We start from the raw sequence: 15,465 nt of genomic DNA on the forward strand, positions 1-15,465 counted from the left end.
CCACTTCTCTTCCAGCCCTTTGAGATACTTGTGACATCCTCAGGACTTGGGTAGATAGGGTGTCCGACAGGATTCAATTGTCCTTCTTTCTTTTACTCCTCTCTATGAATAATAATCGCAACAAAATTTGGTCTCGTTGTTTACTTCTTTGTCTAAAAACACTACGTGTTTTCACTCAAAGCGGGCATGATGTAGACACCTAATTTTGTCCCTTTCCGATAGCACTTTTTACCCATTTTTACCTTATCCTACCGTATACCCTCACCCATGTAATTACATCCCACAAAAAATACAAAAAACAACTCTCAACAAAATCCCTAACAAACTTTTATTCTTTTTAACATCCTAACAACCTTTTTAATTAAAATGAGACACCTAACCCTTATCCCTCCAATTAAAAAACAACACCTCACCACCCCTCCATTTCTTGTCCACAAAGGCAAAAAAGATAAACATACACTAAAAAGGGGGTCCCACGGGGGAACCTTCGAGGAAGGTGCCAAGAACCTTTTTGTTTATTTTTATTTTTATACATACAGGGATCACACTCCCTTTGGAGGGGGATATTAACAAAAGGAGGGGGATTGGTCATCATCATTCTCTGATCTCTTAGAAAAGAGGACAACTGGTCCTTTTTTTTTCCATCGTCACCCTCACCATAGATACAGACGCATCTCTCTCACATCGAGCATCGCACACATATACGAGAGTTGGTGATGAAGGCGAATTTCGATTCTTTTCCTTCCTTTAATTTGCTTTTTTTGGGCACACCATGATTTACACACACACATACAGGAAACTAAGGCGAGAGAGAAGAGGGCTGGGAAGTAAGAGAGAGACTCTCGACACAGAGGAGAGATTGAGGGAGAGATGGTCAGAAATAGAGTTAGAGAGTGAGAAGAGAGAGGCGGACAAAAATCACAAAGAATCTGGTGGGTCAAGTTTTTTTTCCAAAGACCTGTTTGCCAGATTTGTCTATTCCTAAATAGTTCAGGTGACTCTAGCTAAAGAACATCGAAAATCACCGGAGAGCTGACCATCTAGTCAATTTTCACCCATCGTTGCTCTCACCAGAATCTCTTTGCTTTGTTGGATTTCGATCAGATTCAGGTACTAGGTTTGAGATTCCACTAGAAAGGTCAAGTGCACCGGATTCTTATTTGTTTCTGTCCGTTTATGCTAGTCTAAGATAATCGAAGCTCGAGATAAGTTATTTTTGTGAGTCCGTCACATATCGGGGTTTGGGTTCGTCTAAGCTTTGTCTTTCATCGCCATATCGGGTTTTAGGGATTCATTGGTGGTTCTATTTGTCTTAACCTGTTTGTGGCCACTAATCTTGGGTTTTAATTTTTGACGCCGAGTTCGGATTCAGGGAGATTTGGGTTTGAGGTTTTTCGTTCAAGTAGTTTGGCCTTCGTATTTCTTTATTATCATACAAGAACGTTCTATCGAGGTTTAATTCTATTCCTTCTCTTCTATATTTTCTTATTTATTGTGTTCTATGCTTTGAATTGAATCCAATGTGTTGGTTGATTATAAGGTGTGTCATGAAATTATATCTCATTTGAGAATTAAAATTGATTGTTGTGGGGCGGAAGTTAAAAGTTGATAAAAATGATTTTGTTGATTTTACTCATTGATATCGAGTTTGATAGAATCCTGATAGGTCGAATTGGATAGGCAAAAATATTTAGGTGCGGGTAGGCAAAAGTTAGGAGTGAGGTGTTGATTCAATGCGATAAATGTTAAAATGTGTGTTGAATAGTTTTGTTTTATCACTTTTGGATCAATTGTACTATTTGGCCGGGGAATGTCCCAAAGTATCTGTATATCTTTATTCCCCGGGGAATGTCCTGAGGTATTTTGTACTCGAAGGATGTTCGTGATGAAGGCCCGAGGCGTCGTGTAAAGCACAGAGTGTAGTTAGTATTAGTGTAGGTTAGATAGGATTTATTTTTGCATTTTTATTTTTGGACTGTATAAATTGGACTGGACACTGTACTATTGATTCTTTTTGTTTTGTTTGTTTGTTTGATTGTTTTACGTGTTTTGTGTGGGTTGTACATTTGTAGCGTCAAAATTATCCGATACAGTCCACCAAGCGACCGTAGTCGAACCACGGGATCGAGGGGTGCCCAACACCTTCCCCTCGTCCAACAGAATTCCTTAGCTGGAATCTCTGTTCACAAACCAGTTTAAAGAGTCAAATGGTTTTGAAAAGAATTTTCCAATGTTGACTTGGCACACCAGATTATGCCAAGTGGTGACTCTGATTTCAAATGTAAAAACAATCCTTCTTCGAAACAAATTATTTTATTTTGTCACGTAATAATAAAAACTCTTTCGAAACTTAAAACCGAATCTTTTTTGGGGTTAGAAAAAGGGGTGTGACATAGTTGCCTGATTGATTTATTCTTGAAATATACGAGGGTTAGTGATTTTTCACGTTATGCAGTGATGTATGCATAACAAACACTCAAAGACAACATGGAGATAATTTAAATTATCTTGTTTTATCTTTTGTATGGCCTGGAAACTAGTTGAATTAGTCCAATTTAGTTATTCAATGCTCTTTTGTGGTACGATTATATTTTTTGTCCAAGTAGATGGCAAAGTAACTCAGAGCTGAAACTGTAGAAGAACTCTGGTTTTTGTGAGCTAAAAATTTGTGTGATTTAGTGGTGCACATATTTTCATTTCGTTAAACATTTTATTTTATACATTTTACAGGATTTATAGCTTCAGTTTACAAGCTGAGATGAAATTATGATGATTTCAAACAAGTTGACAAATTTTTGATCATTTTTCTAAGATTGTTGAACAAAGCATTATAATATGTACGAAGGATGTTAGCCTTTTTGGGATAATGACTTGTGTAATAGTATTGTTCCTTGATCATTTGTCTGTAGCATTGGTTCTCTGCGGTGATAATACATATTTTGTAATCAATACAAGTGATAACTCTGTTTATATGTGCATTTGAGATTATCTATCTTAAAAATGGTATAATATCTTAGCAAAATATTCTTTAATACTACTTCACTTTTGCTTAGATTGAAAACATAGCTTTAGGGACCAGAATTTCTTTCCATCTTTAAGGACCAATATTTTTGTCGCATCAGACCTTTAAGGACCAGTTGAGCTTGTCCCTGAATAATGTATGCCCCACTGAATTAGTATGTTTAGGGACCAGAAATATGGTCCTTAAAAGCATTCTAAGGATCGAAAATTTTCTGGTTGCAAATACTCGTTATCGACCGGAAATTAAATGTCGTTGCAATTGATCTTTAGCGGCGGAGCCTGTAGGGATGGGTGGTGACAAAAATTTTCCCGTCCCTATTAACATTAAGGAACCAGAAATAGACTTTTAGGGATCATTTTTCTCGTCCCTAATGGCCCTTTTTCTTGTAGTGCATGACTTCACCAATTCTCAAGAATTTTATGGTGAGAAAGATTACAAGGTAATTAAATTTTTCCACTTCATATTATCTACATATATATAACATACAAGATATTTACATATCTTTATCTATATATGGTGATCAGTAAATGTATGTTACGAATTTTAATAATATATTTTTTATCTAACTTTTATATTTTAAATTGATTTCTTTTAAAATTTTATAGGAATCCACCAAAGACAGTTTCATTTTTACTCCATTGAAAACTTATGCAAAGAGGAAAAGATCTTCCAAAAAGGATAAATCTACCATAGTTGATGAAGATTTCCATTGTATCCAATCAAGCAACAAGATCCATAAAGGCACTAAAAAGAAAATGAAATCTCCATCCGCCGCCTCTAAATGACTTTCTCTAAAGTTATTTCTGTAGTATAATACTTTTATATTAATCTAGCAGTTTCTTAGGATTAGTTACATTTATCATAAGTTATTTATATCCTGTTAAGGGTATACATTTTACACCTTTTTTTATTACATATAATTAAGTGTTTTTTACATTCCATCTCTACTCTGTGATCTTGAAACACGAGTTTCAATCATTTATTACATAATATATATGTCACACTATCAATATGAATATAAAAAATTTGTGCAACCAACAAGCTTTTATTATTAAATTTTATCTAAGGAAAATATCAATACTTGTGAAATTCAATAACAAAGGAATATATCAATGCTTGCAATAATATGAATACTTGTGAAATAATTAATTTCAAGAATAAGAACTAACCAGTGCACCAGAAGTTTCACTTTAACCAATTATAAGTTCTGAAGTTGCTGCTCAATTGTAACATGCATGAAGTATTGTCATTTCAACTATATTATGAATTAATAAGCTTTATTTATACGGTGATTTATGTCGGAGATATACCAAAAATAATGACCTGCAATAAAACAGATATAAAGACATACTCATACATATTGACAAAATCAATAGGAGGTTTCAGCCTTTGCTTCACTACAGTGAAACCCCACTTACTAATATGAGCTAAAAGTAAACCATATATATTAGACCTATTCACGACATCCTTCATCCAGCTCCCAGAAAATAAACCTCACCCATTCATATCAATAGAACAACATGTTAGGGCATATGGAGTTTTGATGATAGACATATGATTAAAACATGTCGTGAAAGCTGGTCCAACCAACTGAACAAAGCTTAGCTGCAGACAAGTTATTGATAAGATAACTCTACATGTAAACAGGAGTGGATAACACTCATCATATCAGGAGATGAGTTGAACAAGAAGTCTAATAGAAGTTGAATTGAATAAGAGGTCCTGCAGAGATAAAAGAAGAGTCCTATTCAAAAAAGAAGTGTGAGAGGCACAACAATAATAGTAGAAAAAAAACTACCTGGAGTCCTAAGGAACATAGAATAATACATCAACTGACGGACTCCACGAGATCTTGTCTTAAATACAAGAAACAAAATCAAAATCTCTCACTCATGCACTGATAAAATAATCAACAATCAACAAAGCAGTTCACTTACTTGAAGAAGAACCTAGTTCCTTACTTAGCAAGTCTTATACTTTTTGTAGTAGGAAGATTCTTTGAGTTGTATGGAGTCATTGTTCTAGTCTCAGTGATCTATAAACTAAGTTAGGAGTTGTGTATTCAAGTTAGGGAACTTGAAGACATGGGAACACTTACCTTGGGAAGATTTTTGTTTTTTTAGTTATAGGAGTTAGAGGTTTTAATTTTTAGTTTACAAGAAGTCTTATAATTTTTTTGATTATTAAGGCTCAATAGTTATAGTAAAGTTGGGGTGAAATCCTATAAAGGTACAGGTCATGGTTTTTTACAACTTTCTTGAACCAGCTGTTTTTCACGTAAAAATACTGTGTTCAATTTTTTACTTCTGTAAACCACGTTTACTTACTTGTTCCACAGATAGGCAATCAGTAGAGTTTAATATTAAAAGTAGTAGGGCTCGTACTCTAACAAGTGATATTAGAGAGAGTTGTCTTAAATAAGTCTAGCACCTAAGAAAAGATCAACATGATGAATTCTGTACCTCCTACTGTTCACAGTGATGGTCAGTCAACTACTAGACCTCCACTTTTGGATGGATCTCACTTTATCTAGTGGAAAGAAAGGATGGAGATGTTCATCCAAGTTGAAGAGTATGAATTATGGGAGAGGATTACTGATGATCCAATTATTCCAATGAAGTTGGTTTATGGTGAACAAGTCAAGAAACTAAGGAGTGAATTTACTCCTGATGACCTGTTGGACTTGAAACAAAATGCAAAGGCTAAGAACATCTTGGATTGTTGATTAGGACGAGCTAAATACAATAGGGTATCAACCTACGCTACTGCTAAGCATATTTGGGATGCACTAGTGAATGTTCATGAAGGTACCTCTCAAGTAAAAAAATTCAGGATCTCTTTACTTTTCACTGAGTGTGAGGAATTCAAAATGAAGGAAAATAAAACCCTGCATGAAATGATGGCAAGGCTTACTACCTTAAAAAATGAGCTGACTTCCTTAGGAAAAGTCATCTCTGAGGAGGAACAAGTTGAAAAGGTACTGAGGGTATTACCTAAATCAAAATAAAATGTTAAGGTAACTATAGTCAGATAGAAAAATAAGGATCTTGCAGCTATGACCCTAGATGAACTAGTAAGGAACTTAAGGACTTATGAAATGGAAGTAGATGGAATCAAAGAACAAGAAGCTCCTAAGAAAGTCTTGGCATTAAAAGTCTCTGATAGTGATGAGGAATTTTAACTTGATAAGGAGCAAGTTGCTTTCATAACTAAGAATTTCAGCAAATTCTTTAAGAAGGAGAAGGAAACAGGTACTAAGAAACATTGCAATGACAATCCAAATGGCTGCTACAAGTGTGGCAAAACTGATCATCAGATCAGAGGCTGTTCAGTCTGGGAAATAGAATGGTAGAAGGAAATGGCTAAAACAGAACTGAAGGCAAAAAAGAAGGAGGAACACGTAATGATAGAAACTTGGGATCTGATTCCGATGAAGATGAAGTTGATTAAACTGCATTCATGATTCTTGAAAATTCATACTTAGATGAAGAAGATGATGGTTCTGAGGTAATTATACTTGAACTTAAAGAAAAACTACAACTATTTTCAAAACCTAAACTTGTTTCCTTGATGAGTGCATTGATTGATAATTTCCAAGAGTTAACCTCTTATAAGGATAAATTGTTCAATAGTCTTGCAACCCTTAAATTTGATCTAATTGATTTAAAGTCTTGCACAGGTACAGTTCATAAGGAAAACTGCACTCTCAAGAAAAAGGTTGAAGAACTTGAGATTTCAAACAATGATCTTAAGTCAGAAATTCTCAAATTAACTCTCACTAAAAATGGGGAAAAGGCCATGAGTAAAGAACAAGAAAATACTGAACTTGAGCTAGTTAAATATAAACAAGAATGCCATAATTTAACTAAAAAGATGAATAAGCTGAGACTTAATCTTGGAAGGTAAAATAGGTGGACAAACTCCTCAATAATTATTCACAAATTGAGGGAAAGAAATTATAATGAAAAGGCAGTTTGGGATTTTACAAAAGTGTTGATGAGCCAAAATATTTATGCTACATCTGTGGGAACCTTGGACATCCCACTACTGAATGTCCTGAGGCTGCAAGAAGCTGATCAAATAGTTAAAACCTGGCTAACAGATTTTCTCAGACCAAAAAGAAAAGGACTAGTTCTGGTTTGAGAAACATGTTGCACTATATGTTGCCTGCATGGACTATAAGAAACTTGTTTTGTCGTTACACTCATAAAATAGGACACAAGCTTCTCTGGGTTCCTAATTCTGACCATTGATTTCTTTTGCAGGAAAAGTTGAAAGGAAGCAAAAAGCACTGGTACTTAGACAGTGCTTGCTCAAGGAATGTAACTGGTGATAAGAAAAAGTTTCTTTCACTCTCCAAAATAGATGGCAGAGGAGTTTTTCTTGGTGATGGAAAATAGGGAATCATTATAGAAGTTGGAAAAATTGGCTCATCTGAGTCAAAAGCATTAGAGGATGTCTATTTTGTAGGAGGATTAAAGCATAACCTGCTGAGCATCTCACAACTGTGTGACAAAGGTAATAAAGTTGCATTTACAGTTACAAGAGTCAAAGTCAAAAGGATGGACACCAAAAAGATTATGGTCCATACAAGAAGATATAGAAATGTATACAAAGTTGACGTCATGGCACTACCAGGACCTGAGCTGACTTGTCTAAGTGCCATAGAAAATGGTCCCCTCCATTGGCATATGAGACTTGGTCATGGAAGTCTGAAATAACTAAACATGCTTTCCTCCAAAGACATGGTATTGGGATTACCCACAAAAAATTTAAGGAAGAAAAGTTATGTAGTGCATGTATAAAGAGGAAGTAGATAAGATCTTCTTTTAAGTCAAAGTACAATGTTACCACCACCAAGTGCCTTGACATAGTTCATAAGAACTTGTGTGGACCAATGAGACTTCAAAGAAGAGGTGGAAAAAGGTATGTTTTTGTGATTGTTGATGATTATTTCAGGTTCACCTGGACCTTGTTTCTAACCTCCAAAGAACATCCCTTTGATTTCTTTGAAATTTTTATTAAGAAAATTGAAAAGAAACTGGGAAAATCATTAGTTTCCATGAGTTCTAACCATGGTACAGAATTTGAGAATGTAAAGTTCTTGGAATTCTATTAAGCAAATAGTATAGATCATAACTTCTCAGCTCCTAGAACACCACAACAAAATAGAGTAGTGGAGAGAAAAACTAGAACTTTGGAAGATATGGCTAGAACAATGATGCTTACAGCAAATATTCCAAAAACTTGTGGGCTGAGACAATAAGTACAGCAGTATATAACATAAATAGATGCATGATTAGACCTATTTTAGATAAAACTCCCTATGAATTACTAAAAGGAAGAAAGCCTAACATTTCTCACTTTAGAACCTTTGGTTGTAAATGATCCATACACAATAATGGAAAGGATAATCTGGGAAAATTTGATGATAAAAGTTAAGAGAGAATATTCTTAGGTTATTCACTTAATAGTAAGGCTTATAGGGTTTTAAACAATAGAACTAACTATGTTGAAGAAAGCATACATGTGATCTTTGATGAATTCTGTGTTAAGACTAACCGGCGGGAAGGAAGTGACTCTGAGAACAGGTTACAAAACTTGGTTCATTTAATTAAGCTATCAAATATGGAGGCACTTTAATAGGTGGAACTGAAGCTGAAGATAGAATGATAGGGGAAACTGAGCCACCAACTACCCCAGCTCAGAACATCTGATCCTAGTAGCTCACTAGGCTTGATCCCAAAAGGATACAAGTATCAAGGATCACACCCCATTAATAAAGTTCTTACTAATCTCACATCTGGGATCATCATAAGGTCTTGACTGAGGAGTATGTGTGCCTTCAAGGCATTTCTATTAGAAATTGATCCAAAGAAGGTAATTGAAGCATTGGTTGATGATGATTGGATTATAGCTATGCAAAAAGAGTTGAATTAGTTTGAGATAAGCCAAGTATGACACTTAGTTCCTCTCCTATAAGATAGATCAGTAATTAGGACTTAGTGGGTGTACAAGAATAAAGTGAATGAGCATGAAACAATTACAAAAAAACAAGGCAACATTGGTGGTTCAAGGATACAATAAAAGAAGTAATTGATTTTGATGAGACTTTTGCTCCTGTAGCAAGACTTGAAGCTATAAGATTACTAGTTGTATTTGCTACTTATGTGGAGTTTATTCTCTATCAGATGGATATGAAGAGTGCATTCCTAAATGGTATTCTCAAGGAAGAAGTTTATGTTAAGCAACCTTCAGAATTTGAAAGTAAGGAGTTTCCTGATCATGTGTATAAACAGGATAAGGCCTTGTATGGGTTGAAAAAAGCACCAAAGTCATGGTATTAGAGATAATAAAATATTATACTAGAGCATTGGCATACCAGAGGTAAAATTGACAACACACTTTTCTTAAAAACTAATAAAAAAGATTTGTTAGTTGTGTAGGTTTATATGGATGACATTATATTTGGCTAAACCAACATGAATATAAATCATGAGTTTGACAAACTCATGAGTTATGAATTTGAGATGAGCATGATGGGGGAGTTCAATTACTTCTTGGGTTTGCAAATAAAACAGTCAGCATTAGGGACAATGATCCATCAACAGAAGTATGCCAAAGAGCTTCTCAAAATATTCTCCATGGAAGAGGCTAAAGAAATTAGTACTCTCATTGCCACTACCACAAAGCTTGATCTGGATAAACCAGGTCCAGATGTAGAGCAAAAGATGTATAGGGGTATGATAGTCTCATTATTGTACCTCACAGCTAGCAGGCCAAATATTGTGTTCAGTGTAGGGCTATGTGCTAGGTTTCAAGCAAAATCCAAAGAAAAACATCTTAAATCTTTGAAGAGAATCTTTAGATACTTGAAGGGAACCAGTGTTCTTGGCTTATTGTATCCCAAATGTAGTAACTTTAATCTGGTAGGTTACTCTGATGCTAATTATGTAGGATATTTTGTAGACAGAAAAAGAACTACAAGCATGGATCACTTCCTTAGATCATGTTTGATTACCAGGTCTACTAAGAAGCAAAATCTAGTTGCTTTATCTACTACTGAAGATGAATATGCTGTTGCAAGTTCTTGTTGTGCTCAATTGCTATGGATTAAGAAACAACTTATGGATTTTGTTATAGATGTTGGTTGTGTTCCCATTTTTTATGATAATACAAGTGCAATTAACATAGCTAAAAATCTTGTTCAATATAAAAGGACCAAGCATATTAATAGTAGACATCACTTTCTTAGAGATAATGTTGAAACAGGTCATATATAAATTATTTTTTGTCCAACTGAGGAATAAATTGCTGACACATTTACTAAGGCTTTGAGTAGAAAACACTTTGAAAGGAACAGGTTAGCATTTGGGATGATTAAACTTGTATAAATCTCCCTTAATGATTGATTAGAAAAAATTGTACTTAAGTGATTGTGGATTAATTTAATTGTGTATCCTAATTCCATGGTTTTAGAGTAAATTAACTTAGCTATGTGTTGATTTAGCAGATAGGTTGAACCATCAAGGCCAATTTTGTCCATTCTTTTTCCACAGTTCAAGTATGATTTTCACATGTTCATGATAGCATAAGAGAGAGAAAAGTTGTTCACTAGGTCCTTTTCGTTACACTTAAATCGCAAAAAATCCAAAAGCCATCTCCTTCAAAAAGCTGCCAGCACTTTCCCATCAGTGCAGACCCCTTCATCATTACATTTCTATAAAAAACATTCCTCACATGATTCATCTTCCCTTAATCCCTTTTAAATACGCATCCTTCTTCTACTCTCTTTCTTATTCCTTCTACACCCTCTCTACGATAAATCACTAACTTTTTATTTCCACAGTCATGGATTCCTCGTCATCTTCTTTATCCTCTTCACCTGAATCTACCACAACACCTTCACCTCCATTGTCATTCAACTATATATAAGATTACTCCATTAATCCCTCCTTAAATCTCCAAAAAAGTCTCTAATTTTGTTGTGTTCAGATACATCCCAAACCTTTTTACCCAATTTTCTTCCACTGCCTCATCCCATCCCAACCCTTCACTTTCTCTACCAGCCACACTTTAAATTATTGACCCTGATGATGAAACCGATCCAAATATCATCCCTCGAAGGTCAAGATCTACTCTAAAACGAAAACCCTCATTTGTTGTCATTGATGCAGATACAGCTGCTTCAGTTAAGCCTTCTCCTATGGTAACTTCTCCTCAAATTCCTCATAATCGAGGAAAGAAACAATGGCAAGATGGTTCTTTGGAAGAAGAACTTTATGCAAATAAAAAGAAACGGGTTGCTCATTCTGCTTCTCCACCGCCTAGTGCTCCCCCTGATATTCTCCTTCTTTCTAAAAGAAAACTGAAGCACATCATTGCCAAGACCCCAAAATCCTTGGTCACTCCTACCTCCATATCCCAACCTACTTCCAAATCTTCTGCATCCTCAAAATCTACTTTGAAAGCCTCTACTGAGAAAGCCTCCACTGCCAAAGGCTCCCCTTCTACCAGAGGTTCTTCAAAGTCCTCTTCCCGTCTGAAGAAACAAGTATCCAAACCTATTCTTTCTGCTTCATCTGACTCAGATTCTAATTTTATTCTTGATACTCCTCCTGCTCCCTGTACTGACCCTGATCCAGATCTTGCCTATGATATTGCTTTTGATACTCCAGCTGACATAGGTTCTCAGTCAACTTATGTTTGCCACTTGCAAAAATATAAGTTGGCTAGGGGTAAAGTTGCCACTGGTTTTGGGGGACCTAATATAGATGTGTTACTCACCAAATTGAGAGCTCGGGGGTGGTCACACCTATTTTTTCAAGGTGATAATCAAAGGAAATTTGGGAAATATGAAGTATATGAATTTTATACAAATGGTGTTGTTATCGGAGAGATATTCTCCACTGTCCATGGTAAAACCATTAATTTTTACCCTGCTGATCTGAGTCGAATATTACATGTTTCTACTGGGGGTTGGGGTCATTATGTGAAAGTAGATTGGCCTCCTCTTGATAACCTTCCTTCAACTCTTGATATTGTTAGAAAATTCTTATAAAATCCTATTCTTTTAACTCATTATGTGGTTCACTTCTGTGTCATTAATGCATTGCTTTTTTTGGCTCTAAAGTCATCATTGTTTTAGTGATAGCCTAGTGGCCATTAATTATTAAGCTTTTTTCACTTATTGGTCCAACTTTTTGATGCTGTTAAAAGAGCGGAAATAGATTATACAGTGCTTATAACCCAATTAACTAACCTGTGTTTCATTCTCTTGTACTAAATTCCTTAAGTGAATATGTAAGGTTTTTGTAGTGTTGTGCTGCTATATTTGTTATCATCAAAAAGGGAGAATTTGTTAGGGCATGTGGAGCTTTAAAGATATACATATGAATGAAACATGTCATGAAAGTTGGTCCATCCAAGTGAACAAAGCTTAGCTGCGGACAGGTTATTGATATGATAACTCTGTGTGAAAACAGGAGTAGATAACACTCATCACATCAGGAGTTGAGTTGAACAAAAATTACTACAGGAGTGGACAACACTCATAACATAAGGAGATAGGTTGAACAAGAAGTTGAATTGAACGAGAGGTCTTACAGACATAAAAGAAGAGTCCTATTAAAAAAAGAAGTGTGAGAGGCGCAACAATAATAAAAACAAAAAAAAAAACTTCCTGGAGTCCTAATTAACATATAAGATTATATAAATTGAAGGAATTTATGAAATGTTGGCTTAAATATAACAAATGAAATCAAAAGCTCTCACTCATGCACTGATAATATAATCAACAATCAGCAAAGTATTGAAGGAATTTATGAAATGTTGGCTTAAATATAACAAATGAAATCAAAAGCTCTCACTCATGCACTGATAATATAATCAACAATCAGCAAAGTATTTCACTTACTTGAAGAAGAACCTGGTTCCTTACTTAGAAAGTCTTAGACTTTTTGTAGTATGAAGATTCTTTGAGTTGTATTGAGCCATTGTTCTAGTCTCAGTGATCTATAAAATGAGTTAGGAGTTGTGTCTTCAAGTTAGGGAACTCGAAGACTTGGGAATACTTATCTTGGGAAGATTTGTGTTTTTGTAGTTATAGGAGTTAGAAGTTTTAATTCCTAGTTTAGAAGAAGTCTTGTAATTTTGTTGATTGTTGAGGCTCAAGAGTTATAGTGAAGTTGGGGTTAAATCTTGTAGAGGCACAAGTCGTGGTTTTTTACACCTTTCTTGAGTCGGGTGTTTTCCACGTAAAAACACTATGTTCATCTTTTACTTCTGTGATCCACGTTTACTTACTTGTTCCATAGATATGCAATCAGTAGAGTTTAATATTAAAAGTAGTAGGACTCGTACTCTAACACAACACAATTAAATTATTAGATAAGAAAAAAAATTACCAAAATGTGACAACAGGGCAACTGTTATGGAAGCTTTCTCATACCCCAAATGAGTTTATCATAGTTTTTTTTTTAATACTTATTAGTTTATGAAAGCTTTTCATACCATTGCACATAGTAGCAGTAACAAAAACTTTCATGATTAAAAATCACGAAGGTTTGTTGGAAACTCGCCGATTGCATACATCAATGTGTAAACCACGACATTGTCTATGTATAGATTATGAAACTATGATAACAGTACATTTTCATTATAACCATATACGATATACTTATCTGCAATTTGATCAAATCTCATTTCAAATTACATATTTATGTTTTCATTATATTACTTCAATTACTGCAATGAGTAAGACGGATGCATCTGAGTTGGTTGCTCATTAATTGTTAAAAACTAAGTCATGTAGCAATTCAATTTAATATGGAAGCTATAAATGTAAAGAAGGATGTGTTCGACTGAAGCCTCTGCATTTGAAATTTATATTGTGCAAGCAGTGTTAATAGTCTAAATTAAGGACAAGAAGCAATTAAAATGAAGAGTGAAATCATGCTCGCTAGAGATAACATGTATGTCTATCACTGATATACCATCTAATAAAAAAACATGCAACAAATCTTTCAGCATGCTTTCCTTCGTTTAACCCCAAAACACTTATAGACACAATCCACAAAATAGACAAGGCTTGAAGGTCTATATTTATCTGAAAAATTAATACATCAGCATGTTCCGCAATGGTGTAAGGAAAAATTTACCTATTATGTCACACTTTATCACGTACCTATCAACGTCCCTGCTATGATTTATAAATGAAGTTGTTCATAATGTGAAAGAATTCACCATATTTTGATGTTGGGCAAAGATGTTAAGTGTGATGTACTACTATTTTACATTCCAAATCAGACATTTCAAAACAAATAAAAACACATTTATAGCTTTAGAATTAAGGTATCATCACAGCTTTTGACAAAAATGTTCAGCCACCCAAGAAAACTTCAAAAGCAAAGTTTTGTTCTAATGTACATAACATAGGTTAACCAAAAGAAATAAGGTTCGTCACGAGCTATATAATAATATGAAAGAAAATGATAAAGACAAGAATGTAGATACAATACAAAAGATCTAAGTCACACATACTCTTCGATTTCGATGTCACAATCCTTTTCATATTATAAAAAATATACTACTTTTGAGATTTGAACACGCACCTGTAAATATTTTTGAATTGTCCACAATATAGCAAAAAAACTTAAATGTATGCTCCGGTGAACCTAAGGCAAACATAAAACATAGAAGATATTCCAAAAAATCACGATTTTCACTTGCATGTTCACAATCAAAAATGAAAAATAACATCACATGAAGAGGAGAGCCTACCAAAAATTAAAAGATCACAAAATCAGATCTAAAGACAAGAAAAAAAAAGATTAATTTCCAACATCTGCTACAAATTCACAAAAACTAAATCATCCATTTCACTTGCATGTACAGATCTAAATAAAGAAATCAATAATCACAAAAATTGATAGCTTACCATACATTACCAAGACATCAAAATGATATATCAACTTGAAAAATGGAGCTTATTTTCAAATAGCTGGAAATTTATTAAAGAAACTAATAACAAATATATAGAGCTTCTTCGTCCTTTCGGCTTTCATTTTTTCAAATAGAGAAATATTTTTTTCTTACAAAATAATTTAGAATATGGAGTGTTTGTGATAACGTTCGAAAGGAAAAGAAAATTTTTTGTTGTTCAGACAAGAAAAGCTTACAATAGTACTACTTATTTCTAGATTATTCTATTTAAATATAAATAAGTATTTTTTTAAGATATTTTTTAACTTTTGGGCTGGACCTCTATTTCATTTTTTACTTTGTGCTGGATTTTACATTTAATCGGTTAGATCCATTTTTCTTAACAAAAATCAATAACTAAAACTTACACAAATACACAACTTATATTTTCAATATTACAAAAAATCCCAACTCCCTAAATATATTACAAAAATTCCAACATATACATAGAAAGTTATTTA

At 34.2% G+C, this 15,465-nt stretch overlaps 1 long non-coding RNA gene across 1 annotated transcript; it reads right to left on the minus strand.

The window, feature by feature from the left end:
- Positions 1-4,197: 4,197 nt before the first annotated feature.
- On the minus strand, positions 4,198-15,169 carry LOC107846973. Its single transcript, XR_001667225.2, has 3 exons — positions 14,961-15,169; positions 14,635-14,697; positions 4,198-4,744 (listed from the first exon to the last, which is right to left on the minus strand). It is a non-coding gene; the product is annotated as an uncharacterized LOC107846973 (long non-coding RNA).
- Positions 15,170-15,465: the final 296 nt, after the last annotated feature.

Source organism: Capsicum annuum, chromosome 11 (assembly GCF_002878395.1).
Source record: "Capsicum annuum cultivar UCD-10X-F1 chromosome 11, UCD10Xv1.1, whole genome shotgun sequence".
NCBI classification, from domain to species: Eukaryota; Viridiplantae; Streptophyta; class Magnoliopsida; order Solanales; family Solanaceae; genus Capsicum; species Capsicum annuum.